This window comes from Nymphaea colorata, unplaced genomic scaffold (assembly GCF_008831285.2).
Source record: "Nymphaea colorata isolate Beijing-Zhang1983 unplaced genomic scaffold, ASM883128v2 scaffold0249, whole genome shotgun sequence".
Classification (NCBI taxonomy): domain Eukaryota; kingdom Viridiplantae; phylum Streptophyta; class Magnoliopsida; order Nymphaeales; family Nymphaeaceae; genus Nymphaea; species Nymphaea colorata.
Genome location: NW_022204755.1, coordinates 53,044 through 70,724, shown reverse-complemented (window position 1 = coordinate 70,724; position 17,681 = coordinate 53,044).

Genomic DNA, 17,681 nt, shown 5'->3' with positions numbered 1-17,681 from the left:
TTTGATCACTTTCAAACACATTATATGTTAATTCCTAACACAAGACACCATGCCAAGGGTTTGCAATAATCAAAATACTCTTTTATTGAAATAATCAGAGATAGTTCATACTATTGAATGGTTGACAGATGTAAAAAAAATATATAAAATGTTGGCAGATGTGATCAGTGAACAACCATTAAAAAATGCATCAAGAACCACTGAAAATTCAGGGTGGCTTCGAATTATAGTCATACTTTCGGATATAGGTTTATTTTTCGAAAGACTTGACTCTCTCCCCCTCTCACCCTTCCAAGATGGATTTATTTCATACAGCATTTTTTTTCATGGGCACGAGATGGCGAAGGGTGTTTCTATGTACATCGTGCATATAGCTTGCTTCAACCAACTGGTGTCAACTGGTTTCCTCATAACCTCCTTTGGGTGGGGGTCCTACTCGACGAACCAAAATTCTTGCATGGTTTATTCTATAGGACCACATTTAGACTCAAAATAACGTCACAAGATCTGGTTTTCACCTTGCGAGCAAGTGTCCTTTATGTTATTGTGCCGAGGTCTACCACTCACCTGATGTGGTTTTGTCGAGTGTCTCAAGATCTTTATGCACTTACCTAGTCTATGCCTCATATTGAAGTCACAAACATATCTACAATTCGGAACCTGATCCATGGACCAGTTAGAGTGAGAAACAAAAAGAAATGGTGTACCATTTAGAGAACGACTGTTTACATATGGCGCATTTGGAACTCCAGAAACGATATTATTTATAGGAATGAGACTGTCTTAGTTTAGCGCATGACATCCTCTATTTTGTATGATGCATAGTTAATTTCCAGTAACCTATGGGGAAATGGTGGTACCTCCAACTTCTTAAAAAAATTAAGAGCTAATCTTTAGATGTAATCACTTGTTCAGATTAAACTTTTTGTTGCACTTATGTTAATGTTATGTTAATTTTTATTTCTCTCTCTCTCTCTCTCTCACACACACACACACTCTCTCTCTCTCACAGACACACACACTCTCTCTCTCTCTCTCTCTCTCTCTCACACACACACACACACACACTCTCTCTCCCTGAGAACGTTGCAATTTAAAAATGTGTGGGGGTGGTTTCGATGTGAATGATTTGCTTATGCCAAAAGAAAGTCAATGTATATTGCAGAGTTCATTCCGCTATCAAACCTAAGGGCCGGCCTGGTAGAAAAAAAGAAAAAAACGGGCAGGTCGAGCAGGCCTAGGCTGGTATTGTGGTCCTACTTAATTCAATATATACATCATCAAACCTTATTTCTCTCTCTACTCCCATATAGGCAGTATGGATTCATATATTTTCAATTACGATGAATTAGGCAAACATAATTTTCTTATCAGTTGTCTTCTTTAATAGATTAGAGTACTCTTCTAAACAAAGTAATTACAAAACAAGAAAGAACATACATTTTAGGACCAAAATACAACATGACATTCACAACCTTTAACAAGTGAAAGACCGTGATTCTGTGTTGTTTGTACAACTGGACTGAAAGAAAGGAGATAATTAGCTAAAAGAAAATGGCAACAACGATAAAGTAAAGCATTAATTAGAAGGAAGCAATATACATTTCTATTTCATTTGGAAGACTGTGACTGAGCTGGCTTATTTTTCTTTTGTGAATGACATAACCGTGCCCAATACAATTATGCCCAATACAATTAATGGTTGTAAGAACTTTTTTCTTTAATTTCCAAAAGTTCCTTCGCTGAAGGGTAGTAATACTTTAAATTTTGAACCAAACAAAACACAATATAATTATTCCATAAATATATACCAAACAGTCCTACACCTGCCTCTGCCCCTGCCTTCAGACCGTAAGATAGAGAAACAACTAAAAGAAGCTGGCCGCCTCAGTAACGAGGCCTTAGAGGTACAGGCAGCCACGGCTTCTTCCCTCTTTTGCCTCCAAGGTTCAAGACGAAGGGATTGACACATACTCATGACCGCCTACCTTTCACTTGGGCCATAATATATATATAGGTAGAAACAGCATTGCGGACATATGAGGTAATTTGCATGAAGCATACCTTGAAAGATGTGAGCTATGTCACACTTGCCGCCCTTGTTTCTTTCCTTCTGCGTATATGTCGTCTAGAAGTTCATGCTTCAAAGTGTTCTTCATTGGCGGCAGGTCTAATAATGCTAATAGAAGCACCCCCCCCCCAGCATGTTTATTAATGCTGGGTACAGAAAACTATTTGAGTATTAATATTCCAAACGTCAATGTTGGATAATACAAAATTCGCTGCATTGACCACCGAACAAAGGCTTTTGCAATACAGTGGAAGGGAGTCTTTTTTCTACCTATTCCAATTTCATGTTGTGTTTGATGCAGGGTACACAAATAAAACACAACTACTACTTCCTTAGGTGTTTGATGGGACTGAAAAAAAATCCTATACGACCATTTCCATAAACCTTCTGCCTCCTAGCCATTGATCATGACAAAAACAAGATAGTGTCCTTCACCTCTAAATACAGATCGTGCATTCAGTTCTTTCGTTTCACAACCACTTTTTACTAAATGACTCATCTACTCAATGGCAAAAGGCAGCAAAAAGCTACTGATCGATCTAAATACAGCATCGTTTTCATTGATAAACTGATTCACGATGGCAAAACATCATTTTCATTTGACAAGGAAAAGCACCCCTTTGCAAAATCCCTTTTTTTTCTCTTAAATTTATCCGACTTATTTGCATAGGTTAGGTGCATCCTTGCAGCAACAGACAGCAATAAATGGAGGGCGTCATTGGAAACACCCTTTTTGTCTGATGAATCTGGCCGATGGTTTGAGGAAACCCCTTTTCCATCTGTTAAGTCTGGCTGGACGACCGCAGCACATATAAAAGCTACAAAAGCCACAAAGAAAAAAATATACACTAGAAACTCCCCTCTTCACATGAACACTTTGTGGATCAAAGAAGAAAAGCCACTCAAAATCTCAAGCGCATGCATGTTACAGTTTGAAAAAAGTAAAATACACAACAGGCAATGGTGGTTTTTGACACAGAATGCAACTGTAGATATAGGAGACCCAAATTGGAGACCAATACTCATTAATCATTAACTTGGAATAAATAAACACACCAAAGATCTTGATGAATGTAAAGAGTTCAATACTAGTGTATGTGATGAAATTTGGTAGAGATTTGGCTGAGTAGTCATATTTAAAAAACATCGAATACAATTTACAAGACTAACAAAGTGGTAACTGAAAAAAAAACTGGAAAGGCTAAGATTGGGGATATGAGAACATCCACAATATATTTTTTTTCATGGGCAGTGAAATGGAAGAAAGCTCAGCAGAAAAATGTATGAGCACCATAACAACAAATTAGAGCTGTCCATTTTCCGATCATTGTTGACCTTGTGGTGTCGAGCTTCTTCAATCAAATGGTGCATGAATTCTACTATGTATTTTCCATCACCGGGAACACATAAATATTTGTACTTCCAGAAACAGAACTTCTTTAATTGCTACATCAATATGTAATAACACTCAAATTAGGCCATCATGCTATTAACTGCAGAACTTGGAAGCAAATACAAATCAAGACTGTTAGATATTATTGTACTAAATAACAATGAGTAACTGACATTATTGTACTAAACAAGGATGAGTAATGGTCTATGACTAATTTTCAACTGAGATCATACTATGTTATTAAACTACAAAGTCAAAATGATTACAATTGATAAAGAGAATTCAACTTTGACATTTCTTAGCAAGAATGAAAAGATTTCTATCATAACATGCCATCCATTTATTAGTTAAAAGCCCTTACAGTTAACTAAGAAAATTCAACTTCTTCATATAAGTTGGGTTTTCTTAGATTAGCAACAACACTGCGATCCTACAAGAGAAAGGACCTTAACTAGATTACCTACTTTATCATGTATTGAAAAAGAATCACATACAAATAGCACAAACCTGGTTCTCCACATTCATGTAATTCATGAAAAGGGGAGAAACTTGAAAGGCACATGTAATTTTAATTCCATTTTAATTTTTCTTTTATAATTATTGACTCTATATTGTAATGCAATAAAATATTCAAAAGAAAATTAGTGTTGCTAGACTCAATGCCTCTTGATTCTTCTCAACTCTTTCACGAGAATCGGTGATGACTCTTCAAATATCATATTAAGAACCAAGTTTCCTGTTATTATTAATACAACTATGTTCAGGAATCCATATCCCCGATAGATTCAGCCTCCTCCTTTACTTAAGGTGATTCATTCAATTAAAAACAATTTATCTATTCGATAAATAATTTAAGCATGTTGACATAATAAACCAACTTATTCTTCTACCTTCCGTTATCTTCAAGTTGATTTATCATTTCCCTGTAGTAATCATCTTGCTTCCTCCAAAGTCTGCTCTGTAAGGGTCCTTTGTGGAATATGTCATCCTACCAACCCCATTGGTTAATGATGCATGTAAGTATGTATTAACATTGTAGATGTTTCTAGACCTCTGCTATGCAGATCATGTGAGTAGTGGTGGCCGGCTGATCGTGTGAGAAAGCCGTGTGCCATATGGTGATCGTGTGAGAAAGAAGAACCACCCACTATGCGTGTGAGAAAGAAGCGATGGCTGAACCACCCACTATGATGATCCACTATGCTTAGTGTGTGAGGAAGAAGTTTCTAGAAAGTGCTGATCATGCAGACGTGAGAAAAGAAGTGCTGATCAGTTCAAGAACCACCCAGGAGAAGCGTGGTGAGAAAAAGTGCTGATCATGGGATCTCTTTTATCATATAACTGTAACTGTAAAATCCCTGCTTGGTGTATCAAAGAACATGCACATAACAATGAAAAATCATGAAAAACCAGAAGTTTTCTTTCAATCTTCATTTTTCTCTTTATGGTATCAGACAATTGTAAAGAAAGGTCCCACCCATGGCTTCTTCCATTGCTCACATCACCTCAAACCAGAAGTTTCCTTACCCATCTACATTGAATGTAGCTAATTTCGTTTCCATAAAGCTTTCTCAAACAAACTTCCTCCTATGGAAAACACAAGTACTTTGCCTTATTGAAAGTCAACACTTGCGAGGGTTCATCAGTGGTAAAATCACTGCACCAGATCAATTCATCATTACTGGCAGCAAGCAAGAAATCAATCTAGACTACCTGCAATGGAAATGTCAGATCGGCTCCTACGTGGATGGATGAGAGGTACGGTCTTAGAGGATGTTTTAGGCTTGGTCGTTGGATTGGAAATAGCACAACAAGTGTGGAAAACACTTGAAGAAGCTTATTCACTGGATTACCAAGAAAGGGAATGTTGCTTGCTCTAAAAGTTGTAGACGCACAAAAAGAAAAATATGAATATGGCGGATTACATCTGAATCTTCAAAACCACATGCGATGAACTTCAGGCGATTGGAAAACCGGTGAATGATCACATCAAGGTTTTCCTTCTTTTGAATGGATTGGGACCAGAATATGAATCCTTTCACATCCATGTTGAAGCACCCAATTCCATCTTATAAGGAGGTCATCCCACTGCTCCATTGTCACAAAACAATGAAGCAGCTCAATGGACAAGAAGAAAACGCTCAGCATCAATCTGTTTTCTACACTCAAAGATCTGGATTCAATAGCAAACATAGAGGACGAGGACAACCAACATTCTCTTCCCATGTAAGGGGGTTTTACCCATACAACTGAGGACAACAAGAAAAACTTGGGAACCTGAACCAAGCATCATCAAACCAAATAGGTGCTCAACAAAAATCTTTGGACAACAAAGGCAAAGCTACAACAAACAAAGAAAAAGGTATTACTTGTCAGATCTGTTCTAAACTCAGTTGGCTTTTCCCTTTAAAAGAAATTTTGTGCACTGTTGTGAAAGATTCATTATATTTGTAAAGAATCAGTTTAGTAGAATGATCAAAATCGTGGAACGGAATTTGATAATTTCAGAATGAGGAAAATTTTTCAAGAAAATGGAATTCAACATATGATGTCTTGTCCATACATGCGACAACAAAATGGACAGGTAGAGAGAAAACACATAGTTGTTATAGAACTTGGGTTAGCTATGATGTTCTATGATGGTTTGCCGCCTAAATATTGGGTGGAGGCATTCAATACTGTAGTTTGGGTTCATAATAGAGTTCCTTCACCTAGGTTGAATAAGACCTCTCCATATGAAAATTTATTTAAAACTAAGCCTGACTATAGTTTTATGAGAACTTTTGGATGTTTATGTTTTCCATATCCAGGCGATTATGCCCAGTATAAACTCAATCCAAGATCATTGTCATGCTTTTCTTGGGCTATAGTGCAATGCATAATGGTTACAGGTGCCTACATGTAAAAAACGGGGCATGTATATTCTAGGCACTGTATTTTTGATGAGAATAAATTCCCTTTTAAAAATATAGATGATGCGAGATGTCTAATTTCTGAAGTTGATAATGAAGCATGGTTTCCTATTGATTAAAAGGCAAGTAAAAGCCCATTTAATGGAGAGCAAAGACAAAACGTCCACCTAGAAAGCAAGTGATCTCACAACCAACTTCCTGGTATAGATTTTGTGGAAACATTTTCGCCAGTTATTAAACCTTCAACAATCAGAATTATCTTCATTGTTGCTCTCTCTAGAGAATGGAAGATACATCAAATTGAGATAAAAATGCATTCCTCCGTGGCAACTTGGAAGATCAACCACCAGGATTCAAGGACCCAGAAAAGCCATATATGGACTACATCAATCTGCTAGGATGTGGTTTAATAAATTCAGTGATTTCCTATTGAACTATGGATTCTTCTGTAGTCCAACAGATTCCTCTTTGTTCTTACACAAAGGCGACCATGGAGTTATATGGTTGCTCTTGTATGTCATTGATATACTCATAACCGGTGACAGGCCTAACAAATTGAAGAAATTTATTTGAGACATTAGCCTGACCTTTGCTATGAAAGATTTAGGAAGCATCTATTATATTCATGTATACAGGTACAACATAATGAAACATGCATCTTTCTCAACCATACAAGATATGCCAAGGAGATCCTCCAGTGTGCTAACATGATAGATTGCAAGCCTAGCAACACTCCATGGTAGAATCTCCCTACTGTAATCAACACACATCACATTTTCAGGATGCTACCTTTTCAGGAGCTTGGTTGGTAGCTTACAATACTTAACATTCAAACATCCGGATTTGGTTATAGTGTTAATTTGTCTATTTATGCAGTCACCATTGCAATTTTATTTCCAGCTGGTCAAAAAATCACAGGTATGTAAGGCACTATCATCATGTTTAGAATAAAACTACAGGTCTATGCACGACTTATATGGTCTCTGATGATATCATAAGCGACAGGCCTAACAAATTGAAGAAATTTATTTGAGACATTAGCCTGACTTTGCTATGAAAGATTTAGGAAGCATCTATTATATTCATGGTATACAGGTACAACATAATGAAACAAGCATCTTTCTCAACCATACAAGATATGCCAAGGAGATCCTCCAGTGTGCTAACATGATAGATTGCAAGCCAAGCAACACTCCCATGGTAGAATCTCCCTACTGTAATCAACACACATCACATTTTCAAGATGCTACCCTTTTCAGGAGCTTGGTTGGTAGCTTACAATACTTAACATTCAAACATCCGGATTTGGTTTATAGTGTTAATTTTGTGTCTCAGTTTATGCAGTCACCATTGCAATTTTATTTCCAGCTGGTCAAGAAAATCCACAGGTATGTAAAGGCCACTATCAATCATGGTTTAAGAATAAACCTACAGAGTCTATGCTTCTAAGGGGACTCAGAGCTCATTGGGCAGGATGTCCAATCACTCGACGTTCAGTAACAAGCTATAGCATATACCTCAGGCCTAATTACATCCCTTGGTCTGCTAAAAAGCAGCCCATCGTCGCACAATCAAGTTCAGAGCCAGAGTACCATGCACTAGCTGCAGCAGCTGCTGAAATGACCTGGATCAACTACATACTGAGAGATATTGGAGTAGTATACACAAAACACCTATTTTATTTTGCGATAATCTATCAGCCTTACACATGACCATAAATTTGGTACAACATAGTCGGTCCAAACATATTGAATTGGACTATCATTATGTTCGAGAAAGAGTGGCTGCCAAGCTCCTTGAAACCCAATATGTTCCTTCAAAAGATCAGATCGCTGATATCTTCATGAAGCCATTGGGAAGACACATTCCTTTATTTGAGAAACAAACTTGGCAAATCCCACTTAGTCAAGACCTATTTCCTTTAAAAAAAATGAAAATAATTCAAAATTATGTGAAATTCGGATGAAAATATTCTGAAATTAAAAAAAAACAAATTTTGAGTTTTGTCTCCAAAACTCTCTATAAATACCCCTACAATCCCTCCTCTTGAGCATGAGCTAGCCCTTGGAGAAACTCTAGTATATTGTCCTTTGAAGACTTAGAGTTTTTCCCTTAGCTTTCTTCCTCTTTCCATTTTTCTTTTTTCTCCAACTTGGAGCAAACTTTATCAAGCTACAACTCTCTTAGAGGCATCATCTTGGAGCTTCACTCAAAGAGGATTTAGGATCATCCAAGCACATTTTTCTAAAAGTCATTCTCATTAGAGGTATGTAGTCATCATCTCTCTCATTTCATTTCCTTGTTTCTTCCCTTCTTCATCTCCCCATGACCATACAAGATTGCTTTGAAATCTTCATTTTGGAGTTAAAAAGCTATTCTTGAGTGCACCGGCAGCATGAGAAAGTGAAGTAATATTCCACTTCATGATTGAATCATTCTTTCTTTTCTTCAATGTAGCCTTGTTGTTATTTCCTTAATTTCTCTTTTCTTCATCTCCCCGTGGCCATATAAGATATCCTTCAAGTCTCTATTTTAGAGTCAAGAAGCTACTCTTGAGTGCACCGGGAGCATGAGAAGATGATATGATTTTTCATTTTATGCTTGAAACATGTTATTTCATTTCCTAAATATAGTCTTGCTTTGCTTCTCCTATTTTTTCTCTTCCTCATCTCCCCATGGCCATATGAGATACCTATCAACCTCTATTTTAGAGTCAAAAGCTATGCTCGAGTGCACCTTTGAACATTAGAGGATGAGATAATAATTCACGTTGTGGTTGAATGATGCTCTTTCTCCTTTCTTAAGTATTGCTTTGATATTATCCATGCATAGTTATTTGATTTTCCATTTATATGTGAATACACGGTGAGAATGAGAGTATGGTTTGGGACTCTTCATTCCATGTTAATTTTTGAGGTTGGGACTTGTCCAACCCGGAAAAACCCTCACGAATATATAGATGTTAATATGTATTTGCATGTCATTTTGCGTTAGTTTCCTTTTAATCATCCCATTAGGAATTGTAATGAGCAACTTATCATGTGGTTTGAGTTTCTTCCATACCCAATGGTGAAAGAAACATATTTCCTTGTAACTAACGAAATGATTATGTTTATATGTTCATATATAAAAATATTTGAAATCTTGTTTTCCAAAATATTTTCAAAGGAACCTTTTTCGATTTGGCTTTGGAAACTAGCTTAGGCTCTTGCAGAGTCCAAGCTTCCCTCCGGCCTACTTCAAATTTGAAGTCAGTCATTATTTTTCATTTCTTGATTTCTATCTCATGAAGACACACATGTATATACATGTTATATACATATATGCCCACATGATGATTCCTTTCATTTTCCTCTCTCTATGCTTCTATATTTTATTTTAGTACTTATATGAATCATATATATATATAATGTCTTATTTTCTCTCTATAGAATCTTTTATTTCTCTTTTCAAGTCGAATGCCTTCATCTACAAATTTCTTATATATATATATATATATATATATATATAAGAAATTTATCTATTTTTTTCCTTTAAAATCTCTCCTTCTATTCAAATCAATGTCATTTTTACCAACTTTTGTATATGTGTATATGTGCTAGTATTTACACATGTATGTGCATCTTTTCTATCTTCCTCTCTTTCTTTTAAAAGCCTATTTTCTTTTTCTACTTAAATTAAGACCTCATTGTCAAAATCTTATACACGTATATGCATACATATAGAGATATGCATCTTGTCCTTCTTTTGAAATCTTCCATTAAAGATCATTGAAATATCTTTCTCTATCTCTCTTTCTTCCTATGGAAGCATTTCATCTTCTCCATCTATTTTTCTCCCATGGTTTAAGATCATTTTCATTTACTGACTTCACCAATACCAAAACTAAAGTAATAACCCAATATTGGATTAATGCTTGATGGTCTACAATCCCAATCCATTTTCAAAACTTTTCTTTCTTCATAAACATTTATATTAACTATAAAAACAAAAATCTTAGATGTATATTGTGGTAGGCATGTTTTTAGATGAATGTTGTGGTTGGAATGCTTTAATCATATAGGATCAATGCATTCATGCATTACACTCACTCAACAGCACTTGTGATCAAAGGCACCACCAAGAGGAGATGAATCTTAACTAGGTGGTAACCGAATTAGAGCAAAATCTCAAACCTACATAAATCTTAAGAGAATACCAAAATGATTTCAAAAAACGATCTTCAAATGATTTCAAAAAACATTTGTAAAGATTTTCTCAAATAAAAATGTTCTCCACTCTCAAGTGATTTTTCAAGAATCTCTTCAAAAGTCTGAAACATCAAACTTTCAACATTTTTCTCAAACACTACACCACATATAGAATGAAAAAGATGTTTAAGCTAAAATGAAGTGCTTTGAAATACACATAGCCCTTGCATTGATTATCCCCGGTAAAAGCGCTGGGAATGGTTGATCCTCATGCCGACGGGCGAGTCCCTTTCTCTCTCATTTCAAAATAAGATCTCATTTTTTGGGGTACTCAAAATACCAAAAATTTTGGGGATGTGAACATCGTAGAAAATCACCCAGGCAGCCGTTTGCCGTGAAATTTGAACCGATGGTCAACAAGATGAAGGGAAAGGGCACCCCAAAAATCAGCCCCAACGGACCTCCACGAAGAAATGTGCTCCAGCTACAGTGGCGTTCATGATTCTCCTTCTCCAGAAATTGGGGCTTTCCCCCAAATCGATCACAGAGATGAATAACAGTACTCTGATTTCTGCTGAGCCTCCCACAATGAAATAAATGTCGTTTTGCCGGTGACAGCTCTGATCAATGGAGCCTTTAGAAAACAACAAATGTGTTAAGCAGTGGATGACATGGAACCCTTTCAATAGTAGCCTGGCTCTGATACCATAAAAATTAGGGAGAGGAATAGAAAGCTCATAATATAATGGTTCGGCATGTATGTCTACATCCACCAGAAGCAAGGGAGAGCTCGTATTATATATTTTCTCTATATTGTTGTTTCACTCTACAATCACTCTTTAACGTGAGTGAATACAACAGTTACAAAGCAAGAAAACATGGAAAGAAAAATTATTGGCAATCCGTGGTGGGCAACTTTTAATATAGGTAACACTATCCAACTATCATGGAAATACGATGAATAGCATTACCATAACGAGCCTCCTTCAGAACCGTTCAACAGAAGCACACAGGAAATTCCTCTCTCTGGCTTTGATACAATGTAAAAGTAAAGAGAGAGAGAGGAGAGAGAGAAAACAATCATGCACAAGATAGTGTGGTTCGGTCAAGCTCGACGTACATCCATGGTAAGCATCTCTCTTTCCTTATTTCTTCACTCAAATACAAGAAATTTCAACACGCACAATGGAAGGGATACAAGAGTCAAATAGTATGTCAGCCATGTCTATCTACATCCAAATTTTTAGGACCTTGATTGATACTCAATTTAAATTCATTCCTTTTATAATTATTCTAACATCTTTGGACATTGCTGGCATCATCTCTTTCCCTTTATCGTGATCAACATTAGATTTTTTTTTCTTCAATGAACATTCGATATCGCTCGGTAGAGAGTGTTCATAGTGGCTGTGCACGATTGGAAACTCCTGCTCTAACAATGACGCCACAATTATATTTTCTTTAATAGACATTGCAGCATTAAACGGTTTTGTCATTTGGCATTCCCTGTTTCTGTCTGTTTGGCTTCAAAACAGCAGGATAACCATGAAGTTTGTGGCACTTATCCCAGTATGACCAAGGCCTTGGCAATAAGTGCATCTTTGAAATCACCCTTGGCGAGCTTTTTTGTTTTTTTGTCCTGCTCATAACGTTATCTCATTATCTCATAAATATTTTTTTTATTTCATAAACATTATCTCATACTTAGGTTCAACATTATCTCAAACATCCACCCATTATCTCATTATCTCATTTTCTCAAAAGCATTATCTCATATTTATGTTTAGTCTTATCTGATACATCCATCTATTATCTCATTATCTTTCAAGTGTTTTATTATCTCATAAAGATCAACACATACTTATGTTTAGTGTCATCCATTAACTCATATCTCATAGATGTTTTGTTTTCTCATAAACATTATCTCTTACTTATTAGTTATTTCGTACCTATTTGTTATCTCATGCATATGCATATGCAATGTTTGGACATGAAATGAAATTTGCATATTTGTAGTATGGTCCACATCCAGCGTACACTCGTTGCATACACAAAGCGGCAGACAAAGCTCTCTCTCATACTCTTGAATGTTGTACTTTTCACTATTAAATGTTTTTGTGTGCATATTTGTTCTTGAAATCATATATTGAATCTCTCAGTTTCATGTAGTTGTGAGACAAGACTTTCAAATTACTTAACATAAGCTGAATAAGTCAATAGTATGCATTGTTTGGGAAACTTTCCCAAGTTCTCATCCCGAACTTCCCTTTTCAGGTGATTGCAAAGAAAAGGGCTGGCAATGTGGCTGGAGCATTCCTGAGATGGCCTTGTTATGCCAAAACCGGTCAATGATGTACCAGAATTTTAAGGACTAGAATCAGGAGAATTTTATGCCTTTTATTCTAAGATTTGACTCGGTTGCCTTGTTCAGTGTATCTTCTAAATAATAGTGGTTTGTTGTCAATATAGTTTGTAACGATGCTGAACAGTATACAAATTATGGATGTTCGAAAAATTATTTCCCTTTGCTATGTCTTCAATAAAAATTTGCCTTCAATAAAAAAAATTGGTCTCAAAAGTTTAGGTTCACACCGTCTTTAATTTTTTTTTTCTAACAATATTGTACATTAATTTATGTAATAATGTCTTTGAAATAAATATTACTTGAAACACTTAACACATGGTTCCACATGACTTTTTGCTTGCTTGATGTAAATTTTTTTATTTTTCATGTTACGTGCCATCCTTCTCATTGCAACTTTCGAAGTAGGATTGTGAAAAAATAAAAAATAAAACCATGTTCCATCCATAGCATTTGAAGATATGAAATGATCTTTAAATGCGGCAATCAAATCTAGACATACATACGCCTTGCATTACTGCAACAAGAACGTGATGTTCACATTGAACATGCTTCCAAGAATGCAACGTTTTGCAAAAAAATGGCCTTGACAAAATCAATAAAATTGAAGGATGAAATATGAGATGTTTTAAATGATAGTACTGCATTAGAAAACGACTGAGTTACCTATAAAATGTGGATCTGTACGTGGGTAGGAAAGAAGGAAATCAATAAAGCTTACAAAGTGGGTCTTAAAATTTTGAACTCTCAGTGTGTTGGTTACTTATTTTGATGTTTACCGTTTACATGTCATTTACTTGGACCATCTGATGTATGGAGTAGTTTGCGGTGAACTAATGCATGAATTAATTTAAGTTCTCCTTCCTAGATATTATGTGGGGTATTATGTTCCATAAAAAAAATGGACTCTACAATTGCGATTTGCAACCAGTTCAGATGCAGATGATTTATCTCCAATTTGGTTGAATGAATTGTGAAATTTTGAACAGTATTATAAATTAAAAATCATATTTTTCTCAAAATGCAACATATTAAAACAGTGCATATATAACAAGTTCCAATTAGTGCCTCCATTTGGATCTGGTTGCAGCAACAGCTTGTTGGGAGTACGCCTCCTACCTTTATCATTTAGGGAGCAGGTTGTTTCCCCATGTTTTACAGTGAAAGAGAGTAATGCCCAAAGCGCCTCCATTTCATGTGAATTTTATTCTTAACGCAGCTAATAAGCTGAGTTTATTTCTATTGAGACAAACACTTGTAAATTTTTTTCTTCAAATCCGTGGGGCCTTTCTTTTGTTGCTGAGTGATTAGCTTGCATGGGGACAATGGAGAACAGATGAAAGAAAAATTACAGACAATTAGGAAAAGGGAGTCATTGACGGTCGCAAGCTTAACCCATGCGGCAAACTTAACCCATGGAAAGCAAAAAAAATAAAAGATAAAATAAAGAGAAGAGTGGATCCATGTGGCAAACTAACCCATGTGGCAAACTTAACCCAAGGAAAGCCCTTTTAAAAGTAGAAATCATATCAAATCTAAAAGTAAAATTTTGGATCACATATCTTATAAGGAAAGAAAAAAAAATTGTCAAAGCTAAATGGGCTTACTGTACATTTTGTAAACTTCGACTCACACAAAATAAGAGTTGTACCACTCACTCTTTTATCACAAGTTGGAAAATAGTTAGTGAGGATGTATTGTAGACTTAAGCCACACTTAGGCTGAAACCTTGTAAGTTAATATTTGGTTACGTCTCTCTCATTTACCTCCTATATTGTGACTTCGTAGCAAGGCTCTTTAAACCTATAATAGATATTAAAAGGAAAAGAAAAAGAGAATCAAGCAGGTGTTGGCAGTTGTGTAGCCTCCCTTGCTTTGCCTTACTTAAGAGGGAGAGAGCTTTGTTCGGCTAAGGTTCAACTTGTGAATGGTGAAAGCCTTAGAATGAGGACAAATTGAGTGAGAAAAAGCCATGGGTTTGACCAGCAGAGTGCTGTTGGTGACCTCGCTAGTGGTTAGAGACATAGTAGGACTCGCAAACAATAGATGGTCAGAGCATGGCCCCACTTTCTTAGTTCACCATTTAGCCCTTAGAAAAATTAAAAGGAGGGAAAAGATGAGGGAAAATTAGGAAAATTGTACAAATAAGGGGTGTTACACCTTTATGAAATAATTTAGAACCCCTCCATACTTTTTACAAATGTTTTAAATAGGGCTGTATGTGAAGTTTTTATATGTATTTGGTAGTATGTGTATAGCCAACAATGAATGGATTATTTGGCCTAGCCATGATATGGTCCGAGCTACTCAATTGGTCAAGGTGGCAAGACTTCTAACTCAATTGGTCAAGGTTATCCTTTTGTCCTAGGTTAATCAGGTTGAGTAGGGGGTCAGTGCTCATTATCTAAGTCATTTTATTGTTTTGCAACTGAGTCTATCTTCTATTTTTGAGCATGCCAATTGTTAGAAACACTTTCCAACTTCTTCACTTAAGGGCCAATTCCAATGTAACCCTACTTCTTTGTCTCCCATGATCAAGATGCCCTTGTCATAAAGGAAACTAGTATGCTGAATGGCATATGAAATCCAATGCGAGTTAAATTTTGACTAGTCTCTTGTTTGTGACTACTGTTCATCTCATAAAGGGAGGCCTCTAGGATCAAGTTGTAAAAGAGAAAGTTTTTATTATAAATAAGGTATTCTACTATGCCCAATCCCAACTCTTTGACGATAAATGGGTGGTCTTGCTATTATCCACTATCCATTGAATCAGATGATTAATGTCATTCCAACCCCACAAAATGCTTTTGCATAATCAGGAACACTGGGACTTTACATGACACATCAACATACTATCAGTCTTTAAATATTTGTTTCGCACAAACAATGCCCACAACAAGCTTGTTGTTCTTGCCTAGAAGAGCAAAAAGATCATGTGTGCTTTGTATCGGAAATGTGAATTTCAAACTGGAACACTGCTTCCTCTAGAGGGTAACATAGGTCTTTTAGCTGATGAGGGGCTTTTTTTTGTTCTCAATGTCAGCCTATACAAAATGACAGCACAATCTTTCAACCATTACCATAATAACCTGGCCAGTCAGAAAGCTATCATCTAGTAGCTGATGATTTGATTCAAAACATAACAATTAAATATTGTATATCAGAGTATGAAAGGATTTTTTTTTTCATCCTACTTTTCTCCACTTTCCCAGCAAGGCAGACACAAGCTTTTAGGGTTCATTTTCTTCAAGAATAGAGAGAGGCCATGGTAATTTTGGAGAGAGTCAACTCTCAACTGAGGGTTTTGGAAGTAAACTAAATTCTACGTTCATTAACATAAAACAGGATGAATGTAGATTTCTGGTTATTCACGAGCATTCCAGCTTCACTTTCCAATTCTCTAAGGATATTTCAAACTTCTCCCACTCTATTTTATCACCCTACAAAAAATCACCCTCCGAATTTAGAAAATTTGATTTTCATATTGAGAGCCGACCATTCGAGCCTATGCAAAAGAAAAATAATTGAACCACAACTGTGAAAAAGATAGAAGGAGAGGGGATCTCCCTGATAAAGCCCCCTCTGACTATAAAAAAAATAAGAAATAAAAAAAATTAAAAAAAAAAACTTCATTTCTTCCGTTAATAATGAGAGCATATGAATTTGTTTCTTCACATGTCATTACCTTAGAAACCCAATTATCACAAAAACCAAGGTGGTGTAGGGCTTTCCTAATGAAGTTTCATTTAACTTTGTCATATTCCTTTGACATATCATGGTTTAGAATCATTGATTGGCAGTTATGGTTAGTTAAGATATTAACCATCTAGTTGCATCCAAACCTATTCATGAATATGTTTATTAGGCATAAATGCTCCTTGATATTGATTAACAGTTCTAATGAGGATCTTTTCCATTCTAGCTGCCATGACTTTTGAAATGATCTTGTAAATGCTATTGCACAATGCTTTGAGCTGAAACTCCGTGCTGTTGGAAGCATTAGGAGTTTTACATTATAGTCCTGCATTAAGTGAGACATTATCTTGCATCTTGAGCAAAATTTTATTTGTGCTTTTCATTCAACTCGTTGTGATCGGACATCATCATAATTGCCACACTTCAACTCTACCATTGGACGGAACGTTAAGGAAAGTAGTATCTCCACACAAATTCGAGCATATCCTATCTGCAGTTCAACCTTTGTGAAGGGATCGACTTCCATTCACTCCCCACCCAGCCCCCTGGCTACACCCTTTGTTCCATAGGATGGACACCAAACAAGAAGTCTCTACTCACTAGGAGATTTCAAGGGACTCCCCAATATAGAGGTCCATTATAAGGATCCATCTACTCGCAAGCAGTTGACCTCCCACTCGCTATGCCTGTTTCCTCATAATGACAACAAGTTCTTCACTAGAATCTACTTTTACTAGGTAATGACCATTAACGACAAAGGAAAAGTGAAGGTAGTGAATCTCATATCAGGGAGAGCGAAGTCCAACGATAAAGAAGCCAAGATCCATTGATCTCCTATTTGCTCCACCTGCGAAGTAGGCTATGGTAATGTATTTGTAGGATTTCTTCATCTCCTCTAGATCTTCCTCAAAAATGATGACATGGGGTTGCCCAATAATTGTATGCACTTCTAATTCTTCTTGGTCATCATAGGTTTCCATCGCATGCCTATTGATAGCTTTTACCATATTTGAGAGTTGGGTTGCCGCATTGATTGCAGCTGCTCTCAAGTTGAGTA